General features: G+C 58.8%; 1 protein-coding gene across 2 annotated transcripts in view; it reads right to left on the bottom strand.

The window, feature by feature from the left end:
* LOC138810355 (glutamate receptor ionotropic, kainate 4) overlaps nt 1–22,998 on the bottom strand; it is a 301,458-nt gene extending 278,460 nt beyond the window's left edge. For both annotated transcript variants that reach the window (XM_069997405.1, XM_069997403.1), the window contains exon 1: nt 22,884–22,998. The gene's annotated coding sequence lies outside the window, so the exon portion shown is untranslated. The remainder of the gene's footprint in view (nt 1–22,883) is intronic.
* Nucleotides 22,999–23,202: the final 204 nt, after the last annotated feature.

A 23,202-nucleotide genomic window follows, 5' to 3' on the forward strand; every position in this document is an offset into this window, starting at 1 on the left:
GGGTTCAGCTCTCTCCCCAGATAAAGCAGGAGAGAGAGCTCAGAACAAACAGGGGAGACCCGCTCTCAGCCTGTCTCCCCTCGAGCTGGCATAGAGCCGAGTCCAGTTATACCTGCTCAGACCAGAAGACAGAAGAGCAGGCTCCCTGGCAAAGGAACAAGACAAAATAAGAGAGGAGAGGAGAGGAAGAGTTCCGGTGTCTCAGGAAAGTCAGTGTGAGGAAGAGACGATGCTACCCACCCCTGGGAGATGACGGGGCCAACTGATGTTCACATTAATGACCGTGAGTAATGAAAAGATGATCAAATCGTGTTCTGGGCATGCTGCTTACGAAAGCGTGCACAGCGGTCAGACTTTTCTCATGTCTATTTGCATGCAACTATTTCATTAAAGTGGCCACAACATGGGTTTTATTTAAGTTCTTGGGCTTCAAGACAGAAGAGGCTACGGACGACATCTGGCCTCGGTGTGTAAATCCACCCCCTCGGCTGGTGGGCACGGCACATCCCTGTGGCAGGGTAGACGTCTGCTTAGTGCCTGGCAGAGGCGAGCACACGAAACGGGGTGGGGGGCTGGGGAGTTCCACAGTGCCACGAAAGACCAGGAAGTGGGAGAGGCTGGCCTCCTCCAGAAAGCTCTGGGCCAGAGGACCTTCCTTCCTCAGCAACCAAGAGGCCCAACATAGGAAAGAATCTTGACCACCCCAGCCTAGGGGGCCTTTGTTATCCCACAATAGACACACACACACACACACACACACACACACACACACACACACACACACACACACACACACACACACACACACACACACACACACACACACACACACACACACACACACACACTGACCTTTCTAGAAGGTCTCCTCTGAACAGTTAAACGCAGCCCGGGTTGGTAAGAGCAAAAGTTTCTCTATCTCCTTTTCCTGGTCGTATATGGCTCTGGCCAGTGGTGAGGAGAACAGGGAGAATAAACTCAGATAATTTTAAAAAAAGAGGATCTCAGACGTTTCTAAAAAGCCAAATACTCACTGAGCAAGACAGAGGAAGACACCAGAGAGGCCAAGCTGGGGAAGGCATACCCTGTCTGCAGCTGAATACCTCTGCCCCTTCTCTAGCTCGGCCCAGAGTGTCCCTTGAGCCCCCTCGATCAACTAAATACCTGCAAGGGCCACTGTTATAGAACAACCCACTGGCTTGCCGAGGTCTAGCGTTTGTGGTTCACACCAATACCTGCTCCTCATAATGACTGAAGGAAACACAGCGTAGAGAGCTGGCTTGTGTCACTTGGGGAAAGGAAATGATGTTCATAGGGCATCTGCTAAGATGCATTTCACCGAGGTCTGTCCCGTGTAACCTCACAGAAGCCCTTTTATTATGCCAGTATCAGGGCTTGAACTCCAGCTCCTGCTCAGATTTTTCACTCACAGCTGGTGCTCAACCACTTGAACCACATCTCCAGTCCAGCTTTTTGCTGGCTAATTCTAAATGGAGAGTTGAGGCCTTTTCTACTCCAGATCTTCAGATCAAGCCAGGGTTACAGAGGTGAGCCACTGGTGCCTGGCTAGCAGCCCTTCTTAACATAAGTAAACTGAGGCTCAAGGCTAAAATCACCTTCTCAGAGATGGACAGCTAAGAGGAGATTATGCCCCAAGTCCATTAACTGACTCTAAGCCCTATGCCTGATGCTTTCTTAACATTATTCCCAGCTAAAGAGCAGAGCCGGCCTCTCCCTCACCCGAGTCCCCGTGCACCTTTGGTGGAGAATGCAGCTCCGCTGTGGCCACGCCTGGCTGGCATCTCAGGGCTGACTCGCGTGATGGATAGGCTCAGGCACACACGAGATGGAATATGTCTTGATTTACTGATGTGCTTGATAGGTCGTCTGATGAAATTTTACTTGCAAAATTAATTCAGATTGTCTCAGCCAGGCCCTCCTATCACCTGGCCGGCAGACACTGGAAACGGTAAACAAGTGGTCCGCAGCCGTGAGGCCAGGCCTGGGGTGGCGGGGCAGGGGCAGCCCCTCAGGAGCATGCTGGAACAGCAGGGGGCATTATTTTCTTGCCCCCAACAAGTCAGCAAGAAGATGCCAGGCTGGAGAGTCCCTTGGTGGAGAAGAGAGCAGAGGCTGAGGAAGGAGGCCGGCTCTGAGGCGTGGGCCAGGATGCGCTGACGGAGCCGCAGGCTCTGGGGACCGTCAGCGGAGCGCTGGGTGCTGTCCTCAATCAGGCTCCAAAGAACAGGCCAGCGCCTGCCCAAGGCCGTACTGAGAGCCGGGGCCAGGCCACTGCAGCAGGTGTCCGAGTGTGTCGAAGTAGGGGCCTTCTGGGGGCGGGGGAGCTGGTTAGCTCCCAAGAGGAGGGGCTGGGGAGTCGATGCCCAGAGCCACTGATGGAGCTGGGTGCAGGAAGCACGGCCCAGGGGACGCCGAGAGCCTCCCACCACGCTGACTACACATGCGGCCACGTGTGGACATGGGGTGCGACCGCCACGCACCCGGCACAAGGGGATGGACTGCCACAGGCATGATCCTGTGGAGCACAGTTAATGACCAAAGGGCTCCTCCTGGGAGTCCACGAGAGTGGGCGTGAGACTCGGAGAGCTAGGCCCATTCCCCACACAGATGCTTCCTGTGAGACTCCCAAGAGCCCGAGGCCTAGACTCGGGGAGCAACCCACGAGGAACACACGGACCCACGTGGCCAGCCGATCGGAAAGCAAAAAATCCACCCTCCCTACATGTAGTCCGCTGGGGTGAGTGGGGGTGGGGTCTGCTTTTCGGGGGGACGGGGACTAGCCTGTCTGGCTCGTGTTTTGGAGGGCGGGTGTGCACCAGCTGTGATTGAAGCACGGCGGGAGAGGGGAGAAGACAGGATGGTGGTAGGTGGTTAGATGGGGGGGAGGTGTTCTGAGGACCACTGAGGAGTTGAACATGGAGAGGCATGGCGGATGAAGGCACACACGGATGCCACCACCTGTACAGACAGAGACCGGGGGCAGCGAGGGCTGGCCCCTTCCCAGGTTACCCCATCTTCTCTGGGGTTTAACCTTCACCTGCACCTGCTCTTCCCAACCCGACTTCAATGCAAGCTCTGTGTGCTGGCATGGAAACCGAAGCTGGCCTGAAAACGCATTTCAGTGAGAACTGCTCGCCAGTGGCCGAGAGTGAGCTTATAAATAAACAGTCGGAAAGATGACCTGGACGGAGCGGGAAGGGGCCGAATAAACAACCCTGATGCGGGCGCATCAAATCCAAGGCAAAGCAGCTCTTGCTGCCCTCAAGACAAATGGCTCAGCATGGCTGCCGGTCCCCGCAGACAAGGCATCTATAACCATGACAGCGGGCGCAGCCCCAAGGCCTCTCACAGTGACAGGTGAGAGGAACCTGTCCGTGTCCTGTGTGCCACTCACTGCTTTCCTGACAAGTGGGAAGGGCCTTGGGGCCACGAGCAGGCCGCTGCCTCTCCTCCTCGCTCATCTTCAGGTATCCGATCAGAATGGGTAGCTGGGAGAGCATCTGGAGAGAAGAGGAGACCAACGGTGGGTGTCCGGCAGCAGCCTCCGCCCCAGACCAGTCTGGGAGAAGATGGGGAAAGGTGAGCGGCCTGGCAGGACCACCAGGGCAGGCCACCTCCTGAGCCTCCCCACGCCGATCAGCCTGGGAGTGAAAGGGCAGCCGAGGCCTGCTGTGTGGGCATGAGCTGCTCTTCCTTTCGGCTGGGCCTGGGCCTGGCGGGAGCTACCGCTTCACCGGCCAATCAGGAGCCTTCTCACACCTAATGCATAAACAAGAAGCTGCTGGCTGGGCTCGGCCCTCCGAATCCCAGCTGGCCCAAAGCCAGGTCTCCTGGGAGTGGAGGGATGAGACCGATGGGCAGACAGCACGGCACGGCCACCTCCGCACCGTGACCCAGGCCCCCATGGCCCGCGGGCCAGCAGGACAGAGGCTGTGGGCAGGACTACTGACAGCCTCCTCGGGTCTCGTGCACTGGTTTTTATGGGCTATCTCCTGGGAAGGTTAGATTGAAATATGGCAGAGTCACCGCCACGCCTCCATGGCTGCCCTTACCACAGCCTAGAGTCAAGCAAACACATTAGGAAGGAAGACCATAGGGCTCATCCATCCACTGCGCCCGCCTCAGGGAGGCTGGGAGGGAAGAGGCCAGAGCTGCCCCTTCTCCTGTGTGAGGAGTGGGCGGAGAAGGTGGGAGAAGAGCAAAACCCAGAGAGAGGCAGGATCCCGGACAGAGGCACCGCTGGCCTCCGCAGCGGCCCAGGACGCATGCAGAGTCACGGGCTGTCCATGCTGCAAAGAAGGGTCCGTCACTGCCACCCGCTCCTCAGGACCCCGGAACCCAGTCGGTAACAGCCCAACATATTTCTGCCGGTCCCATTTGGCCATGATGCGAACCTTCCTAAACTTCGTGGATAGCCATCTACCTTTCATTCACACAACCTCCAGCCACTTCTCTGCCTCTACTCCTGACCATAGTGCCTCACGCAATTCCGCCCCTTCCCTCTTCCCTAATTCACTCTGGGTGTGTGTATAGCGTGTGGTGGACCAATACTGAGGCTTGAACTCAGGGCCAGGGTGCTGTCCCAGACCTTTTTCCAGCTCAAGGCTGGTGCTCTACCACCTGGGCCACAGCTCCACTTCTGACTCTTTGGCAGTTTGTTGGAGATAAAGCCTCACAGACTCTTCTGTCAGTCGCTAGTGGCCTCACACAGACACTACATTGGCACCCAACACCTGCCTTTTCCTAGTGTCCTTCCCCTGTGGAAGGTGGTCTCCCTATGTGGGTCCCTCCGGGAGACCCCAGCCAGCAGCCCTGCCCATGCTGGCAGGCCTGGGCAGCTGCGTGCGTGGTCTCCTCCCACACTCAGCAGATTTATCCCACTAATGAGCTGCTTCTTAAAGCCCCAACAAAGCCCTTTCCATCCAGCAGGTTCAGCCACACAGTCTTATAGAAAATAAATCCAGCACATTAAATCCAGATTTTAGCACATTAGGAGACCCGTGGGGAGGGGGCCTGAATTTACCAAATACCAGGCGGTTGCTGGCTTTTAATTAAAAGATAATAACGATGAGCTCCTGTAATTTCTGGTCTCTCCCTAAGAAAGGCTGGCTGGTTTCCCATGTCAGATGCTACCATGGAAAAAAAAAAAATCCAAGTTGTTTCTGTCACGACCAAGGCCAGTTCTGAGTGGCTGTAGATAAGAGGCGGCTTGCTCCTCCACCACCCTGCAACACCACTTTCTTACTCAGCTGATGGCCACCGTCAAAGTGTTGGTGAGAATTCATGCCTAGCCTGCATCTGGTCCCTTCTAGATGCTGACCAAGACCTGAATGTGTGCGTGTGTGTGTGTGTGTGTGTGTGTGTGTGTGTGTGTGTTGTGTGTGTGTGTGTGTGTGTGTGTGTGTGTGTATGTGTGTGTGTGTGTTGAACTTAGGGGCTTGGACCTTTTAATGCTCAAGGCTAGCACTCTACCAGTTGTGTCACAGCTCTTCTTCCAGCTTTCTTGGTAGTTAACTGGAGAGAAGAATCTCACAGACTTTCCTGCCCAGGCTAGCTTCAAATCGTGATCCTCAGAGCTCAGCTTCCTGAGGAGTTAGGATGACCGCATGAGCCACCAGTGCCTGGCAGTAGTGTTATTTTTAATGCCTTAAGGAATCTACAAAGGATTCCACAATGGCTTTACCAATTTACATTCCCACTAACAGTTTCTCCAGGTCCTGGACAATGCTTGTTATCCATCTTCTTTATTACAGCCATATTAAGTACAGTGAAGGGGTCTCCTTGTGGTTTGGTTTGTGTTTCCTGAAGATTAATGATGGTAAACACTATATATGCTCCTATATTCATATTCCTTGGAGAAATCTTCATTCCAGGTTTATGGAAATTAGATTTAATCAGATTGTGGGGGGGGGGTTGCCATGAAATTATACGAGATCGTCATATATTCTGGACAGCAAGCCTTCACTAGCACTTGGCTTTGGAACATTTTCTCCCACTCCACAGGTTCCTTTTTGCTTTGTGGATCACTTCTTCCCTGTGCAGAGGCTGTTTAGTGTGATGGAATGTACTTCTTTCAGCATGCTTCTAGTTTCATATCCAAAAAAGTCGCTGGCAAGACCAATGTCCTCTGTGTTTTCTTCTGTAGTTGTACTGCCTTCGGTTTACATTTTCAACTGACGTTTGAGTGTGGGATGAAACACGGGTCTCCCTGCCTTCTGTCACGTGTCTTGCTTTTGGTGTTGCTTTGTTTTGTCTTTGCTTTTGTGATGCTGACGCTTGAAGTTGGGTCTCTGTGCATGCACTTGTCTAGCCTGCACAATTACAAACCTCAGCAATTACGTTTTCCAGTCTATGAACATAGTATACCTTTCCACTCTTCTGTCGTTCAGGATCAAAGAACATTGCTGTGGATAACTCGCCGCGGTGGCCCTCTCGGTGGAAACTGTTCATTCAGAGCAAACTGAAGACTCACTCAGAAATGAAGAGCCCAGTCCTGCCACAAGAAGACCTGGGACTTGTGGGAAAAACAGATGCCGGAATGGTTGGAACACACCATGTTTACGTAAGCGCTCCATGAAATCTTCCCAAGGTCCCAGGCTGGCCCAGAGGAGGACAAAGACTTGCGCTGGGTCTCGGAGGATGAGATGCACAGGTGGGCAGGAGGTAAAGGGTTCAGAAAGGTGGACCCAAAAAACCATGCTCAAGAAGATGCAGCAAATCTTATAGCTGACGCCTGGCTACATGGCATGGGAGGGAAGAGCAGGCTGGAAAGAGGGCTGGAAGGTTCTGGAGGGCCTCATACACAGACGTATCATGCACAGGTGATTTTGGAGGTCACAGTCCTCCTTGAAATGATGACAAATATTCACAGTTTTGCATGCAGTGCATGAAGCTTACCATCTACCCATGATGCTCTATCGATGACCTCACAGGTGTGAAACACGCCTGGCTTTCCCTCTCCCTTTGCCAGACAGATCAGACGGATGGTCCAGACCCTGAGCTCAGGGGCTTTTCTTCTCAATCCCTAGATGCATCCCTCACTTTCCCAAGTCCAAGCTGCCCTGCCCTTCCTTGGTGAGCCCATGTGGTGATCTCTCCTCAGAGACATGGAAGGGTCTCTTGCAGACTTGAAGGCTGCCATGAGAGAATAATACCTCTCTTATTTTGATGGCACCAGGGTTTGAACCCGGGGCCTCATGTTTGCTAGGCAAGCGCTCTACCATTTGAGCCACATGTCCCAGCACTTTTTCCTCATTTTTCAAATACAATTTAGAGGTTTTGTCCAGGGTGGGCCACGTACCTCAATCCTCCCAATCTCTAGCTCCTTAGTAGCTGGGATTATAGACATGAGCCACAATGCCTGGCCTATATGTGCTCAGTTCCCCCGGGAAAGCCCAACCTAGCAAACACTCTGTTCTGATCGCACCCATCCCACACTCAGCCCACTGTCGCCCAGTCGCTTCTGTACCTGTGACCATGTCCTAGCTCTAGCACTCCTGGAACGCAATTATTTTACATCTGCTTCTGCTGAGTAACCTTGGCCTGTGAGAGCCAGGCCAGACAGGGCTGCCAGCTGAGGTCCCCTCCCTGCAGGAGCCCCGGTGCACCATCCAGGTCACGTGCCAAGTGCAGAAATCCACCACCCGGCCCCAGCGGAGGCGTTTTGCTTATGTGTTTGGTGACCCTGTGTGTCTGGGAGTCGCTGACATGGCTTTAAATATTTAACCACTTTAACTACATTGGTAATGATAATAACTTTGCTGATGGCAGCTCGAATTAAGCTCCAGATCAAATACGATGTGTTGAACCTAAAATACTTCTAATTAACTCCCTGGCCGGCTTCCCTGAAGCAGATGGTCATGAGGGGCAGCTGCATGTGCTACAAAGAGCACTGGACTGGGAGTCCATTTGCAAAGAGGAGCCAAGGAGGAGGACAGCACGCAGGGTGTGGTTCCGGGTGACCCAGCCCCTCCTTTTCGACCCACCAGTAAGTATGCGCAGCATGGCCTTGACCATTTGGAAACGCTTGGAGCTCAGCCTGGCCGGTCCTGTGGCTTTCCACACCTCATACTCAAAAGCACTTTGGACACAAGAGCCAAGCTGGGTGACAGGCCCCGCCCTGTCCCGGGAAGCCACCTATCCTAGCACGGAGCTGCACTGTCTCCCCTAGTGTTCCATCTTCTGGCCCCTGAGAGCCCGGCCGCCCGCGCCTCTCCTGCTCCAGCTGGCTTCAGTCTCAGGCATCTCTGCGGCAGGTGGCCGATGCCCTGTGCCTTCCCCAAACGAACTCCCCAAGGCAGAGGGCCCGGTGAGCGCAGCCTGCTCTGAGCCTCCTCTCCCACTCCTCCTCCGGAAGAGCCCCCGCCCACCCCTGCCACACACCAGCCTGGTGTGGGCACAACTCTCCTCTCAGAGTCTGGAGGCTCTCGGCACTGTCCGTGCTCTGTGGGTTGTGGCACTGCAGGTGTGAGCGTCTTCAGATGAAGGACAGCCAGCTTATATTGCAGTGACTAGCCAATGGAGCTGCCTGACCCTCTCCTCCCGTCTTCCTCCCTCTCTGGGGACAGACAGGTAGATAAGCAGAAGGACCGCCAGCTTCCAGGCCTCTGACAAGCACACCGTGAGCACCCACCCGGCCCATCTCCGCACGAGGGGCGGAGGGGCTGCAGGCATCGCCCAGGCGGCCCGAGGCCTCAGGAAGCCAGCAGTAATGGCTGATGCAGCACACACGGTTTCATTACTGATGTGGAAACACATTCTAACTCGAGAAGGAAGAGAAGGGAAATCTGACAGGGATGTTAAGCCTCAAGGAGACGGGGTGGTTGGGTGTGCTGTGCGGCTAGCTGTGGACGGGGGGGGGGGGGGGGGGGGGAGTCAGACATGCCCGGGGGAGAGGTCACCGGGAGACAGCTGCACCTTCCAGACAGGGTCTCATTCCCAGCATCCTCTGTGTCCCCACACAGCTCTGGACCTTGATCCTCCTGTTTCTGCTTCCTGTTTCTGTACTAGGGCGACAGGCACATGCCACCCTGCCCAGTGTTTTCTGCTGAGAGGAAGTCTCTCAACTTTTCTTTTTTCTTTTGGCCTTGCCTGACCTGGAGCCTCGCTCCTCCCCATCCCGGGCACTTGAATAAAGAGGCTACAGAGGTGAGGCGCTGCGCCGACCCTCGCTATGCAACGGATCCTTTCCTTGTTGTTTACTGTGAATGCAGAGCTTCTAGATTTTGCTCGCGGTTAATTCCACTTTGCGGGTTTAGGCCCACAGTTCTGCCTACTGATCGCTCTCCATATGACAATGCCACACACGGGTTGGCTCCTCCCTGCCAGTCCAGCACGAAGCCACCGACAACTCCGTCCGCGGGATGGGCGCAGAGACCCGCAGGGACCCTGGGAACGAGCCGACAGACGGATGTGGCAGCCCTGACGCTCCCCGCTGCTCGGGCTCCGTGCTCTTTGGATCCAGCCTGCCTGCATCCCAGGCCAGTAACAACTTCCACCTCCCCTTTTGTTTCATTTACTTGTTTTGTGTGTGCCAGTCCTGGGTCAGTACTGAACTCAGGGTCTGGGCATTATCCCTCACCTTTTCACTAAAGGCTGGCACTCTTCTGCTTGAGCCACAGCTCCACTTCTGGCTTTTTGGTGGTTAACTATAGGTAAGAGTCTCATGGGCTTTCCTACCCAGGCTGGCTTTGAACGGCGATCCTGAGTAACTAGGACTCCCCACCACGCCCTGCTTCATCTTCCCTTTTAGTGCCATCCAGCTGAGCTTAAGACTCAGTAAAATTAAGATGGGCACATTTCAGATAGACAGTCTACGCCTTTGAAAAGCCGAGAAGCTGAGTCTGACCTCAGCCTCTCCTCACGCTTGCTGCTTTCCAATACCTCTCTCTGCCACGTGCAAGCATCTGCCTGCCTGCACTGCTTCTCCATGTCGGACGCCGTACTTCCAGCCCAGCCCCCGTCCCACGGCGGCTCGAGGATGGCCTCACACTGGCCTTGTGCACTGGGTCTGGGTTGATGGGCTTTGGCTGGTGAGGGCTAAATGCAGCTGTGCGGCAGGGGGAGGCAGAAGTCTGCTCGGACACACCCAGGCCTCTGGGACAGCCTCGCCGTCCTGTCCTCCGGCCCCTGCTCATTATGCAGGAACAAGGCGGGAATCTGTGTGGCAATGCAAACTGGAGCAAATGAATGAAAAATTCAGCATGCACCAGGTTCTGCTATAATCATAATAGTTAATGTTTTATATCGCTGGCCACGCTCAGGTAGTAAGTGCTTCATATATTTTAACTCGTTTCATCTTACTAGAGTCCTGTGGGGAGGGGCGATCACTCTGCCCGATGACAGCAAGCAAGCACATGCTGTAAGGGGTGCAGTTGCTGGCCCCAGTGCTGCAGCTCACCTCTGTAATCCCAGCTCCACAGCAGGCAGAGATAGGAAAAAAAAATCTCACTTCGAGGCCCAGACAGAAAGTTACCAAGACCTACAACTTAACAAGTATGGTGCGCTCCCCTGTAATCTCAGTTATGAAAGACGCAGAGGGAGGAGGAGGACCTGGTCCAAGGTCATTCCTGAGTATATATGTGAGACCCAAAACAGGCTGTGGTGTGGCTCAAGTAGTAGAGCGCCTATTTAGCAAGCACAAGGCCAAGTTCAAACGCCAGGGTCACCAAAAGAGAAAGTGGTGAAGCCAGCGCTGGAAAGCAGGGCTCAGGCCCTCAACCACTGGTGCCTCTTCTGAGACACTGCCTGTACACATAGCAGATGGCCCCAGCGCTCCCTTCTCCAGCCCAGTGCTGCTCACCATCCCCCAGCGTCTCCCACCATCCTCCAGCGCCTCTCACTGTTCTCCAGCACCTCTCACCATCCTCCAGCATCTCTCACCATCCTCCAGCATCTCTCACTATTCTCCAGCACCTCTCACCATCCTCCAGCACCTCTCACCATCCTCCAGCATCTCTCACCATCCCCCAGCGTCTCTCACCATGCTCCAGCATCTCTCACCATCCCCCAGCGTCTCTCACCATCCCCCAGCGTCTCCCACCATCCTCCAGCACCTCTCACCATCCTCCAGCGCCTCTCACCATCCTCCAGCATCTCTCACTATGCTCCAGCATCTCCCACCATCCCCCAGCGTCTCTCACCATCCTCCAGCATCTCTCACCATCCTCCAGCACCTCTCACCATCCTCCAGCACCTCTCACTATGCTCCAGGGTCTCCCACCATCCCCCAGCATCTCTCACCATCCTCCAGCATCTCTCACCATCCTCCAGCATCTCTCACTATGCTCCAGCATCTCTCACCATCCCCCAGCATCTCTCACCATGCTCCAGCATCTCTCATCATGCTCCAGCGTCTCTCACCATCCTCCAGCATCTCTCACCATCCCCCAGCGCCTCTCACCATCCTCCAGCATCTCTCACCATCCCCCAGCGCCTCTCACCATCCTCCAGCATCTCTCACCATCCTCCAGCATCTCTCACCATCCTCCAGAGCCTCTCACCATCCTCCAGCACTGCTCACAATTCTGCAGTGCCTCTCACAACTCTCCAGCACTGAGCTCTATTCTCCAGCACCACTGACTATTCTCCAGCACCGCTCACTATTCTCCAGCACTGCTCACTGTTCTCTAGCACCTCTCATGATTCTCCAGCACCGCTCACTGTTCTCCAGCACCTCTCATGATTCTCCAGTGCCTCTCATGATTCTCCAGTGCCTCTCACTATTCTCCAGCGCCGCTCACTGTTCTCCAGCGCCTCTCATGATTCTCCAGCACCTCTCATGATTCTCCAGCGCCTCTCATGATTCTTCAGCACCACTCACGACTCTCCAGCACCGCTCATTATTCTCCTATACATGCCATTGTCTCCTCTTGTCCACCTAGAAAACTCCTATTCACCCTCCAAAGCCTGCATGAGTGTCCCCTTTCTGTAACGTGTGTCTGACTCCTGTGTCAGGCAGAGGATCTGCAGCTCCTCTCTGGCCCAGCTCTAGGCCGCCCGTCCTCACTGTGTCGTAGCCAGCTGTGTCACTAGCCAAGGATTGGGGAGTAGAAACCGACACAGCAGGCAGCTGGCCTGAACAGCGAGGACCAGGACTGTGGAGGGTGATCCCTGACGGCCACCCACTGAGCAGCGCGGCGCGGCGCTGTGTTCAGGCATGGGTCTCGACACGGGCGAGTGGGCGCCAGGCAGCGGCTCATGGCACAGGCAGGGGCTCTGGGGAGAAGGGGAGGGAGGCTAGAGGGGCTGGGTCGGCCCTTGGATCAGAGCGGAGCTCTGGGTACTGCCAGGCAGCAGACCGGAATCAGGTAGCGGAGTCTGAGGAGTGCGTGAGGGCTGCACTTGGTGGGTGGGGGGGGCAAGCCCCACAGGCAGGGTGAGATGACCCGGGTCACACCACAGAAGGACTTGGAGCAGAACCTGAGGCTGGCTGAGTGTGGGACACCCGCCATTACTACACCCTGCGGCCTCCCACGCCGGCCTCCACCCTTCCACCCCCCACCCCAGGCTCTCTCTTCCTCCCGGGCCCATGGCAGCTGTGTCCTGTCCCGCGTGTCACACACTTGAGGAAAACCAGCTTGAGGAAGGGACTCCACTTGGGGCCTGGGCCGCAGCCAATAACAGACACAGATTGAGAAGGGAGACAGGGGAGGGGAGGGGAGGGGAGGGGAAGGAGGAGGGGGAGGGGACTGGAGAGCAGGGGAGGTGTGGGGAAGGGAGCAGGTTCCAAGGAAGGACGGGTACATCACAGCAACCAATGGCCATCCAATTAAGAGTCCCGATCTTACTCATTTACACAGAACTCCTGCACAGTCGGCCCTCCACCTCAGGGCCTCTGGGTTAACACGGCAGGGCAGGGCTTGTGGCTCATGCCTGTAATCCAGCTACGTGCTGTCCAGCGTGCCTTGCCCCCTCCCAGCCCTGGGTCCCCTCATTCTCAGCCCCGAGCGGTACGGTCCCACCGCCCCGGAACGCAGCCCCCATCCCAGGGGCTGGGGTTTCCTGGGCTCGGGGGGAGACTGAGGCTTGGCAGCACACAGACCGGGACCGCTCTGTCCTCAGCCCGCCACGCCACCCTGACCAATGGGCTATGCAGAGCCCTGACCAATGGGCTATGCGGAGCCCTGACCAATGGGCTATGCGGAGCCCTGACCAATGGGCTATGCGGAGCCCTGACCAATGGGCTATGCGGAGCCCCTGTCACTGTGCACCAAGCACGGGCCTGCCAAGGTCAGCAGACCCCACTTGGGCCCTCTGAGCTGCCAGGAGAAGGGGGTTCTGGGAAGAGTGTAGAGATGGAGCAGAAGAAAAATGGGGGCAGCGGCAGTGAAACAGAAGAAAAGAGGAATGGAATGGCAAGCAGGTGAGCAGCGTGTGCAGAGGTCCGGGGCAGTCAGAAAAGGTGAAGGAGCCAGATCAGCGCCGCAGAGGGGTGCCGCGCGATGGAAGGGCCCCCAGAGTGGGTCATCGTACCCGGTGCTCACGGCCAGCCTCCAGCCAAATGCAGAACAATCCTCAGAGCAAAGCTTGCTGCGCACTCACTCCACTCCCAGGGCGTCTAGGGAAGTCCAGGGTGCGGTAGCTGAAGCGTCTTGGGGGGGAGGGGGCAGGGAGAGGCGAGGACAGAGGAGCCTCCACACCGCCGGTGGTATCTAAGCGGGAACACAGTGCCACCCCTGCCCCAGACCGGCCATCGGCCAGAGCTATTGTGTGCAAGTCCAAAGCACCCGACTGTGGCCCGGCCAGCCCCGGGAGCTACAAGCTCAGTCCCCTACTGAGCGCCTGGGATGACAGACGCGAGGGACCAGCGAGCACGGTGCCAAGGAAGGGGCCAGGCCCACCCTACGTGCCGGCATCCTGCAGACCGCGCGCAGCTGAGATGCTGGGAGACGCCCTGAGCCTCAGTTTCTCTGCTTGTAAAGTGTGGGCAGGCTGTCACGGGATTGGACAAGAAAAACACTTGTGAACACTGTCTACAATGCTGAACAATATCCGCTCCCATTTTGTGTGTGTGGTGTATGTGCGTGCGTGTGTGTGTGTGTGTGTGTGTGTGTATGTGCGTGCGTGCGTGCGTGTGTGTGTGCGTGTGTGCGCGTGCGCTTGAACTCAGGACCTAGGCACTGTCCCTGAGTTTTTTTTTTGCTCCAGGCTAGCTAGCATTCTACCACTTGAGCCACCGCTCCATTGCAGGCTTTTCTGGTGCTTCATTGGAGATAAGAGTCTCACCAACCTTCTTGCCAGGCTGGCTTTGAACCGCTCGCCTCAGCTCCCGGCCTGAGGAACTGGATTACAGGCGGTGAGCCACCAGCTCCCGGCTCAGCTTCTGTGTGTATCATGTCAGTTCGGGTCCTGGACATTTTCTCACCTGACCGCACGCTGGCCGTGTGCCCTGGCTTCACCTGCATTACCACATTCAGGTTTCAAGGAACATTCAAACTGAGGCACAGAGCCGGGCAGCAAGTGCCGGCGGTGCCCACCTCCACGAGGCCCTCGTGCCAGCTCTTCGTGCACAGATGAGGTGTACCCGCTGCTCCAGGGGCTCCTCCAGGCTCCCCTCCAGAGTATCTATGGCCCTGACACTACATATGTACTGTACATGACTGTGTACTAGTTCTGGAACATTCTATGAATAAAACCATACCCGACATTCCGAAAGCACCGTATGACCTACGAGGCCTCGGCACACAGGTCAGCCCATCCGCTCTTCCTGTGTTTCGGTGTCAGCTGACCCGTCCGAGGCTGCAGGGGGCCTCACCCATACTCCCGCAGGCGGGCCTCCTCCAGGAAGCCTCCCCGCACTGCCAGAGGACGGCCATCGGCTCACCCCAGCCCGGCCTAGACTCCGAGACTTGGCGCCAGCTGACACCCGTGCATGGATCTGACAGGTGGGGGTGATGGACAGTGGAGGGTTTGTCCTGCGCCCCTGCAGCTCCCGCCATGCCCTGCCTGGCGTGAATGGGGCTGGCCAGAAGTTGGGGAGAGGCGCGGTGGGTACGGGCCATGGCATGAGGCCCTGGGCAGCGGGCAGGGGCTTCCCGGTGGGAAGAGCGCCTGGTGATTGCGGGCCGCACCCTGCCCGGCTGTGACTCGTGTAACCTCCCTGGATTTCCCTTTTCCTGACCACAGAACGGACGAACAGACGGCCCTGCTGCAGAAAGGCCACCCTCCCGTGGGTACAAGCGTAGGGACCTGTGCCCAGGCCTGGCACATTGTGAGCCTCTAGGCCAGGGACTCCCTGCCTTCACGGTGGTCCAGCGGCCGGGCCGGGCCAGTCTGGGAGGTGGGGATCGCAGGGGCGGAGCAGGATACCACGCAAGGACGCAGGGCTTGCGGTCTTCCCTACCCCATCCCAGTCCCTGAGCCCTCAAACCCCACAGCCGCCTGAGAGAGAAACTGGCCCCTACTCCCAGCTCCTTGCCCGCCTTGCTGCAGACCTATTCTGTCACGATCTCATGAACCGATCTAAGCGGCAGAAGGCCAAGGGCAGCTATGACCCTAACTGTCCCAACGGTGCTGTGGTAGCACCTGCCCATGGCACTGCTGGAAGTCCAGGCCCTCGTGAGATCCAGCCCCACCCACAATCCCCAGCGAGCAGCCCCCAGCCGCTGAGCAGGAGGAGCTAGGGGCAGCCCTGCCTCAAAGCTCCAGCCAGACGAACCCTCCCTCAGAGGGGCTCAGCACCCTGGGGCAACGCCTCCTTCCTGCCCCCACCCTCTCCTTCCTGGGTCCTTCAGTGGGGGAAAGACCATCACACACACACACACACACACACACACACACACACACACACACACACACACACACACACACACACACACACACACACACACACACACACACACAGGAATCAGAAGCCTGGGTGCCGATTGCAGCTCTGCTTCCAGCGAGCTATGCCACCCATGCTGATCTGCCCTCTGCTCTGACTCTCGCTGTCCACCCGTGAAGCCAGCATGGGAACAGTACCATCACAAGAGTCCATTCAGACAAAGAAAACATGCTCTGTACACACTGTGGAACGTTAGACCCTTTGCAGGAAAATGGGGCGGGGGGGGGAGCGATACCGAGAGGGACGAGCCAAGATCGGAGAAACAAGGTATCATGATTCTGCTCACCTGTGGAAGCTAGGCCTAAAAGGCATCCATCCTCACAGACATAAACAAATACATACTATGCACATCTGCATACTTTATTATATATAAATGGACAAGGACAGAACATGAGCCTACCTAGGAAAACGGGGGAGGAGAGAGAGAACAAGAAGGACAGAGGGTGAATCGGTTTGAGATCCACTGAAAACAGCAAAAAGAAGCCGGGCACCGGTGGCTCACACCTGTCATCCTAGCTACTCAGGAGGCTGAGATCTGAGGATCCTGGTTCAAAGCCAGCAAGGAAAGTCTGTGAGACTCTTATCTCCAATTAAGCACCAGAAAACCAGAAGTGGCGTTGTGGCTCAAGTGGTAGAGCACTCGCCTTGAGCTGAAGAGCTGAGGGACTGAGCCCAGGCCCAGAGTTCAAGACCTCCAAGACTGACAAAAAAAAAAAAAAATAGCAAAAAGAACTTCAGTGAAAGCTGTTGCTCAATAGAGGGCTGAGGGAGGGGAAGCGAAGCAGGCTCCGTTGGGGGTAAGAGTTGGGCTAACGAGGGTGAGCACAGAAATAGGACGGCAATAGACTATAGACATGAATGAAAATAGAATAGCATTGAACCCACTGAAGGAGGGAAGAGAGCGCCTGAGGGGCCGGACACCATGTAAACATGGGTGGAAATGGCACTGTGAAATCCCCACTTGCACAGCTAATGTCTGCTAATTTTTTTTAAGTGCAAAAGGACCATCAACTGAGAATTCCAAATCCAGGAAAGCAAAGATTAGAACTCAAGATACCTGAGGACTCGGCCTCACACCCTCGCTGAGTTGGTTTTTTTTTTCCCGCTCAGGTCTAGTGTTCTGCCACTTGAACCGCACCTCCACTTCCAGCTTTTTGCTGGTTAGCTGAATTTGTCTTCCCAGGGCTGGCTTTGAACCTCCATCCTCAGGTCTCAGCCTCCTGAGCACTAAGACTCTTCCAACACCTGCGGGATTACTGTGCCACTGCTGAGCCGCTGTGGCTCCTGGTTTGGGGACCCCCAGCATCTGTGCTGGAGATGCCCCCTTATGGCCCCCCCCACTGGCCCCTTGGTCCCACCCAGCCTCCAGGAGCAAGGGAAGTACCTGCACAGTCCCCGACGGGCCAGAGCGAAGGCAGGAGCTGCCAGGCCCTGGTGCGGGGAGAGGGGGCAGCGTCCTGAGCGCAGGTCTCGGCCAGCGGCACCTCCACGGCCTCATCATCTGACACTTTCCCTTTTTATTAAGTGTGCCCCGCCGCCCGCCCCTCCCTTATACATCTTAACCTCCTCCGGACTATTGATTTCTCATTCTATTAAATCCTCCTCCTTAACTCTGGCCCTTAAACTCCAATTCTAAACATGTATTTACTGCTCACCACCCTGCCCCGCCTGCACTAAGCGGTCTCTTTCCCTGGGATCGCCTCCTCCCTGCTCCCTCCTGGGCGGGGTGGGGGTCCCGGGGTGCTCCTGGGAATGTCATGGACTTGGCAATGAGTAGAGAGGAAAGGTTGGTGTGTACCTCTCCCCAAAACGCCCACCATGCTCTGGGCACAGCCAGCTGCCCTTTCAGCCTCTCAGCCACCCAAGTACCACACAGCAGCCTGGGCGGCCACGGCCATGGCAGCCACGGCCACAGCAGCCACGGCCATGGCAGCCACGGCCACAGCCACTCCCTCCCCTGCTCCCACCTAAACATCGGAGCAGGCCCGACTCATCGGGGAGGCGTTACCCTGACTCACAGGGGAGGAGGTGGGCTCCCCATGGCCGTCCCTGGACTTGCCCACAGCCTCTCTGTGAACAGCAGCCCAGCCTCAGACACAGGACGGAGCGCAGAAGCGAGTCCCCCGTGCCTGCCGGGAAGGCCTGCCCCGGGGGGACTATGGGTCACACAAGCCAGAACCACACTGTTAGCAACAAAAGAGAGCTGGTGACAGAATCAGGAAGTGCTGTCTGACCCCAGATCCCCGGACACTGAGCCCAGAAGCCTGGGCCCCCCCACGCACCTGTGCATCTATCATGGAAGCAAACATTCGCGAAATGTGAACTGAAACCTCTTAAGTACAATAAATATTTACATATACCTGCCCGGGGCAAGCGCTGGGGAGACTTCAGTAAACAAAGCCCGTGTGGCAGGGACTGGCTGGGGCTCCATTCTGCAGCCTGCCTGATGTCCCTCTGTCTGACAGACATGGAAAGAGGCCCTGGGGGTGCCCGGTGAGGGCTGATAGGAGGGTGGGAGGTGGGACCCAGGCCTCAGACATGCCCAGGGGCGGCCCCCTTGGCTCCCGTGCCTGAACTCTGCCCCACGGCTCAGCTGCTGTCCACCAGCCCTTGGGGCCACACCGCCTGGTCCCCGCATGCCCCAGGTGCCCCCCTCCTGCGGAAAGCACTTCCCCCCCTGGCTTCCTTAGCTCTGAAAGGCACATTAGCATTCTCTCCCTGGGCTCCCAGGCTCGAAGTCTCAACATTACCCCAACACTCCCTGCTCCCTCATCTGCTGGTCCAATCTGTCCGCACGTTCTGCTGTTCCCTAGAAATGTCATTCAAGCTCCCCCATTTGCCGTCACCCCCGCCTTGCCCTCAACCTCTCTTTCTGCGTAACACCCCCGAGCCTGCTGCAGCCACTACAGCCTTTTCTCTGTGGCGTTCAAGGTCTTCTTGGATCCCCTCAGTTCGGCCCGTGCCGTCCGGCCTGGTCTCCCTGGAGCCCGGAGGTGGGCAGGACTGGGCAGGACCTTCTCCACCTGCCCTCCCACTCAGCTCACCCCCCACCCCAGAGCCTTCTCTAGGTAAGGCCCTCCCTCCCCACCACCCAGCCCGGCGCCTGAGTCCACCAAGCTGTACGCCGAGAAACAAGGGTGCCATGTCCCACCTGTGAGGTCTCTGTCCTCAAGCCCTCCGCCTGGCACGGGAAGGCAGGGCGTCCGCTCTGCCCGTAAAGGTTTAGGTGCCACCCAGCCAAGGACCACCCGATGAAGTGATTTATAAAGCACCTCCCTCCCAGGTATGAGGGAGATGCTGGTCTGTCTGTGAGGTGGACAGCAGGAACACAAGCAGGGTCCATGAGTGGATAGATGTGGGCAGGTCGTGGACGTGGATGGTGGACGGGGTCTGGGACGTGGATGGGTGTGGGCCAGGGGTGTGGGTGGGGCCTGGATGTAAAGGGGAGAGGGTGCTGGGACATGGACAGCTCTGGGACATGGACTGGGCCCAGGATATAGACGGTGTCCATGACGTGGGCAGGGCCTGAGGTGTGGACAGGGCCTGGATGTAGAGGGGGTGGGGGGGGAAAGGGGAGGGGGCCCAGGACATGGACAGGTCTGGGATGTGGATGGGATGCATGATGTGGGCAGGGCCTGGGCCTGGGGCATGGACAGAGTCCGGTATGTGGAGGGGGCCTGGAATGTAGATGGGAGGCTGGACATGTACGGGTCTGGGGCATGGACAGGGTCCGGGATATGGATGGGGCCTGGGATGTAGGTGGGGGGAAGAGGGGACATGTACCGGTCTGGGGCATGGACAGGGTCTGGGACGTGGACAGGGCCCATGATGTAGATGGGGGGCCTGGGACATGGATGGGTCTGGGATGTGGATGGGGTCCATGATGTGGACAGGGCCTGGGCCTGGGGCATGGACAAGGTCTGGGATACGGATGGGGCCTGGGATGTAGATGGGAGGGTGGACATGTATGGGTCTGGGGCATGGACAGGGGCTGGGATGTGTACAGGGCCTGGGGCATGGACAGGGCCTGCGATGTAGATGGGGGGGGGGCCCAGGACATGGACGGGTCTGGGATGTGGATGGGGTCCGTGACATGGACAGGGCCTGGGCCTGGGGCATGGACAGGGTCCGGGATATGGATGGGGCCTGGGATGTAGATGGGAGGGTGGACATGTACGGGTCTGGGGCATGGACAGGGGCTGGGATGTGTACAGGGCCTGGGGCATGGACAGGGTCCGGGATATGGATGGGGCCTGGGATGTAGATAGGAGGGTGGACATGTACGGGTCTAGGGCATGGACAGGGTCTGGGATGTGGATGGAGTCCGTGACATGGACGGGGCCTGGGCCTGGGGAATGGACAGGGTCTGGGACGTGGACAGGGCCGGTGTGTAGATGGGGGGCCCGGGACATAGACGGGTCTGGGATGTGAAGCCCCCGGGACCCCATCCTCGTCTGCAAAGCTGGAGATGCCCTGGCTAACACACAGGGCAGCCAGGAGACAGTGGACAAGCCAAGTGAGCAGTCAGCGTCCAAGTGATCCCACCCCTCCCAATGACCCAGCGTGGCATTTGCAAAACATAAGCCTACCGCATGTAACAAAACGTTATGATCAGGTAACAGCCCGTGCTGACATCTGCATTGCTGTCAGGAGCTGGAGGCCATGACAGACCCCAGATGTAAGCTTTGCTGGGGGCTTTGTCAGCTAGGTGGGGAAGGGAACAGAGAGGCACCTGACCACACTGGGAAGTGGCCACGCCCACATCGAATGGGCGTGGCCACCTGAGAAAGTGACCAATCACTCTCCTGTCCTCTCAATTCCAGGCTGCCAATCCTGGGAAACAGGTGAGCCCTGCCCCACTGTACAGGCCAGGGGAGAGAGGCTCTGAGAGGAGGGTCATGGCGTGCCCAAGGTCACACAGGGGCCCAGCAAGGCAGGCAGGAAGCCTGGGAGCTGTGGCTGGCCGAACCTGAAGGCTGGGCAATGGGAGGCTGGGCAGAAAGAAGAGAGGACGATCACGTGGCCAAGACCCCACGGCGCCTGTGTTGAGGGGTGAGCAGGTCACACCAGGGCCACAGCTGAGCGTGGGGTTAAGCTGGGGCCACACACAGAGGACCCCCCTCCTCTTGGGGAGGGACGGGGAAGGCGTCTGACCTGTACCCCCCTCCCCTGTCCCAGGCTCCTGGGACAGGGCCAACCATGAGGGGTGGCCCTCCATTGGAGGGTTCTCTCCATTGGAAACCACAGAGGTCACCTCCACACAGGACACTGGAGAGAGGATGGACAGAAGCAAGGCTCTACAACCCCCCCCCACCCCAGCCGGGGCCTCTTCCCTGCACGGGGAGAGGGCTCGCTTCTCCCCAAACCTGCATCTCTACCCTAAGGACGCCCAGGCAGCCAGACCAGCAAGAACCCCGGGAGGGGGCAGGGGGAGCCCCAAGATCTCCCCTCCCCAACCTCTCCTCCACTAGCACCTGCACTCTACCCGCCCTGCCTCTGTCTCCCCTGGGTGGCAAGCTGGAGAGGCAGGCAGGGGGCTGGCAGGTGAGGCCCAACCACAAGAGGAGAAGGAAACAGGGAAAGGGAAAGGAACCCAGACCCACGGGCATGTCAGCTTCACTCTGCGAAGGCTGGGGAACAAGTCTAACCAGTGAGGCAAATAATAAACCTGAGCAATGGCTTGAACAGAGGTGGGGTTCCAGGGGTGTCTGCGCAGGTGGGACAGAGGTGGGGACTGGAGGGGGGGTTCTAGAGGGCATCCTCCCTGGGAGAAACGGGGAGGGGGGTTCCGATGCATCCTGGGGCAGGACAGGGCTGTGGATGAGCCCATGGCCTCCCCAGCTCCTCGCTCCCACCACGGGCAGGGTGGACGCTCTGTCTCAAGTCCCTCCCCAGGGCAGGCAGCCCCACCCCTGCAGATGCCCCTGCTCCCCAGGTGGCCCGGCCCCTAGGTGACCCAGGAGGGCAAGTGGAGGGGGTCTCTATCCACAGAGGTCTCAGCCCTCTTGGGCTGCGCTTCACAAGGCGCACACCACCTGGACCAGGCCAGCCAGCCAGCCCTGCCCTGGTCCCTCCAGACAGCCCAGGCCCGCGGGAGACATGCCCAGGGAAACACCCCTGGGGACATGGGGGGGACATGACTGGAGACATGCCCTGGGGACATGCCAAGGGGGGCATGCCCAGGGGACATACAAGGGAACATGCCTAGGGGGCCAAGGCCGGGGGCCATGCCCGGGGACCGCTGGGGGCCGGCAGGGAGGTGGCCGCGCGTGGCCCCTCCACCAGACAGCGGCGCCGGGAGGAAGATGGCAGCACCAAGAGCAGGTGCCAAGAGCCACCGGCCCACGGTCCGGGAGGGGACCGGCTGGGCCGCAGTGCCCGGGCCCTGCCAGGCGGCCTGGCCCCGGCCCCAGCCCCGGCCGGCCCCTCCCGGCCGGCTGCACCCCGCCCCGCCCCGGCCTGGGGAGCCCGGCCAGGCACAGGTGCTCCGGGCCCTGCACCCCCGGTTCGAGACCCGGGCCGGGCCGCCGCCTCCCTGGAGAGCGGCCCCTCCCGCCCGCGCGGCCTCGGAGTTTCTCCTCACTCCCGGCGGGGGGAGGGGGGAGCGGGGGCCGCGGCCGGGGCGGCCGGGGAAGTCGAGGCAGGGCCGGCCGGGGGCGGGGGTGCCCTGCGGGGGGCGAGGCGGGGCGCGGTGCCGGACCCGCGTCTCCGCGGGGACCGGGCTGGAGTTGGCCGGGAGGGAGGCCGGGGTGCGGGGGGGGGGGAGGCTGAGGTTTGGGGGAGAGGCCGGGGTGCGGGGGGGGGGGAGGCGGCGGAAGTGCGGGCAGCGCGGCGGGGCTGGGCGGCGATCCGGGGGCGCGGGCGCCGGAGTGCGGGACCCGGAGGAGGCGGGAGCGGGGGCCGGGCGGTGCGGGCCGCGGCCCCGAGGGAGCGGGCGGCGAAGACGTCAGAAGTCGGGGTGCGGCGCGGCGGGGCCCGCGGACGGCGCGGTGCGGGGCCGGGCGGGCCGGGGTCTGGCGGCGGGCGCTGCCCTTACCTGGCGGCTCCGCGCGGGGGCCGGGCCGGGCCGGGCCCGGGCGCAGCTCCGCGGCTCCGGCTGTTTTTCCTTGGGTTTTTTCTTCTTCCGCAGCGGCCGCGGCGGCTCCGGCGGCTCCGCTCCGCCGAGGGCAGAGTCTGCGTCCGGCCGCGAGCGAGCGGGGCGCGGGGCGCGGAGCGCGCGGCGGGGCGCGGGGCGCCGCCCGGCGGGCAGCGGGGGAACTGCAGCGGCCCCGCGCGCCGGGCCGCGGGGCGGGGGTCGGGCGCCCCTCGGGGGGCTGCGGGAACCCGGACGCCCGCCCGCCCGCCGGGGCCTCGCC

This window comes from Dipodomys merriami, unplaced genomic scaffold, assembly GCF_024711535.1.
Source record: "Dipodomys merriami isolate MVZ:Mamm:240054 unplaced genomic scaffold, mDipMer1.0.p SCAF_103, whole genome shotgun sequence".
In the NCBI taxonomy this organism is placed as follows: domain Eukaryota; kingdom Metazoa; phylum Chordata; class Mammalia; order Rodentia; family Heteromyidae; genus Dipodomys; species Dipodomys merriami.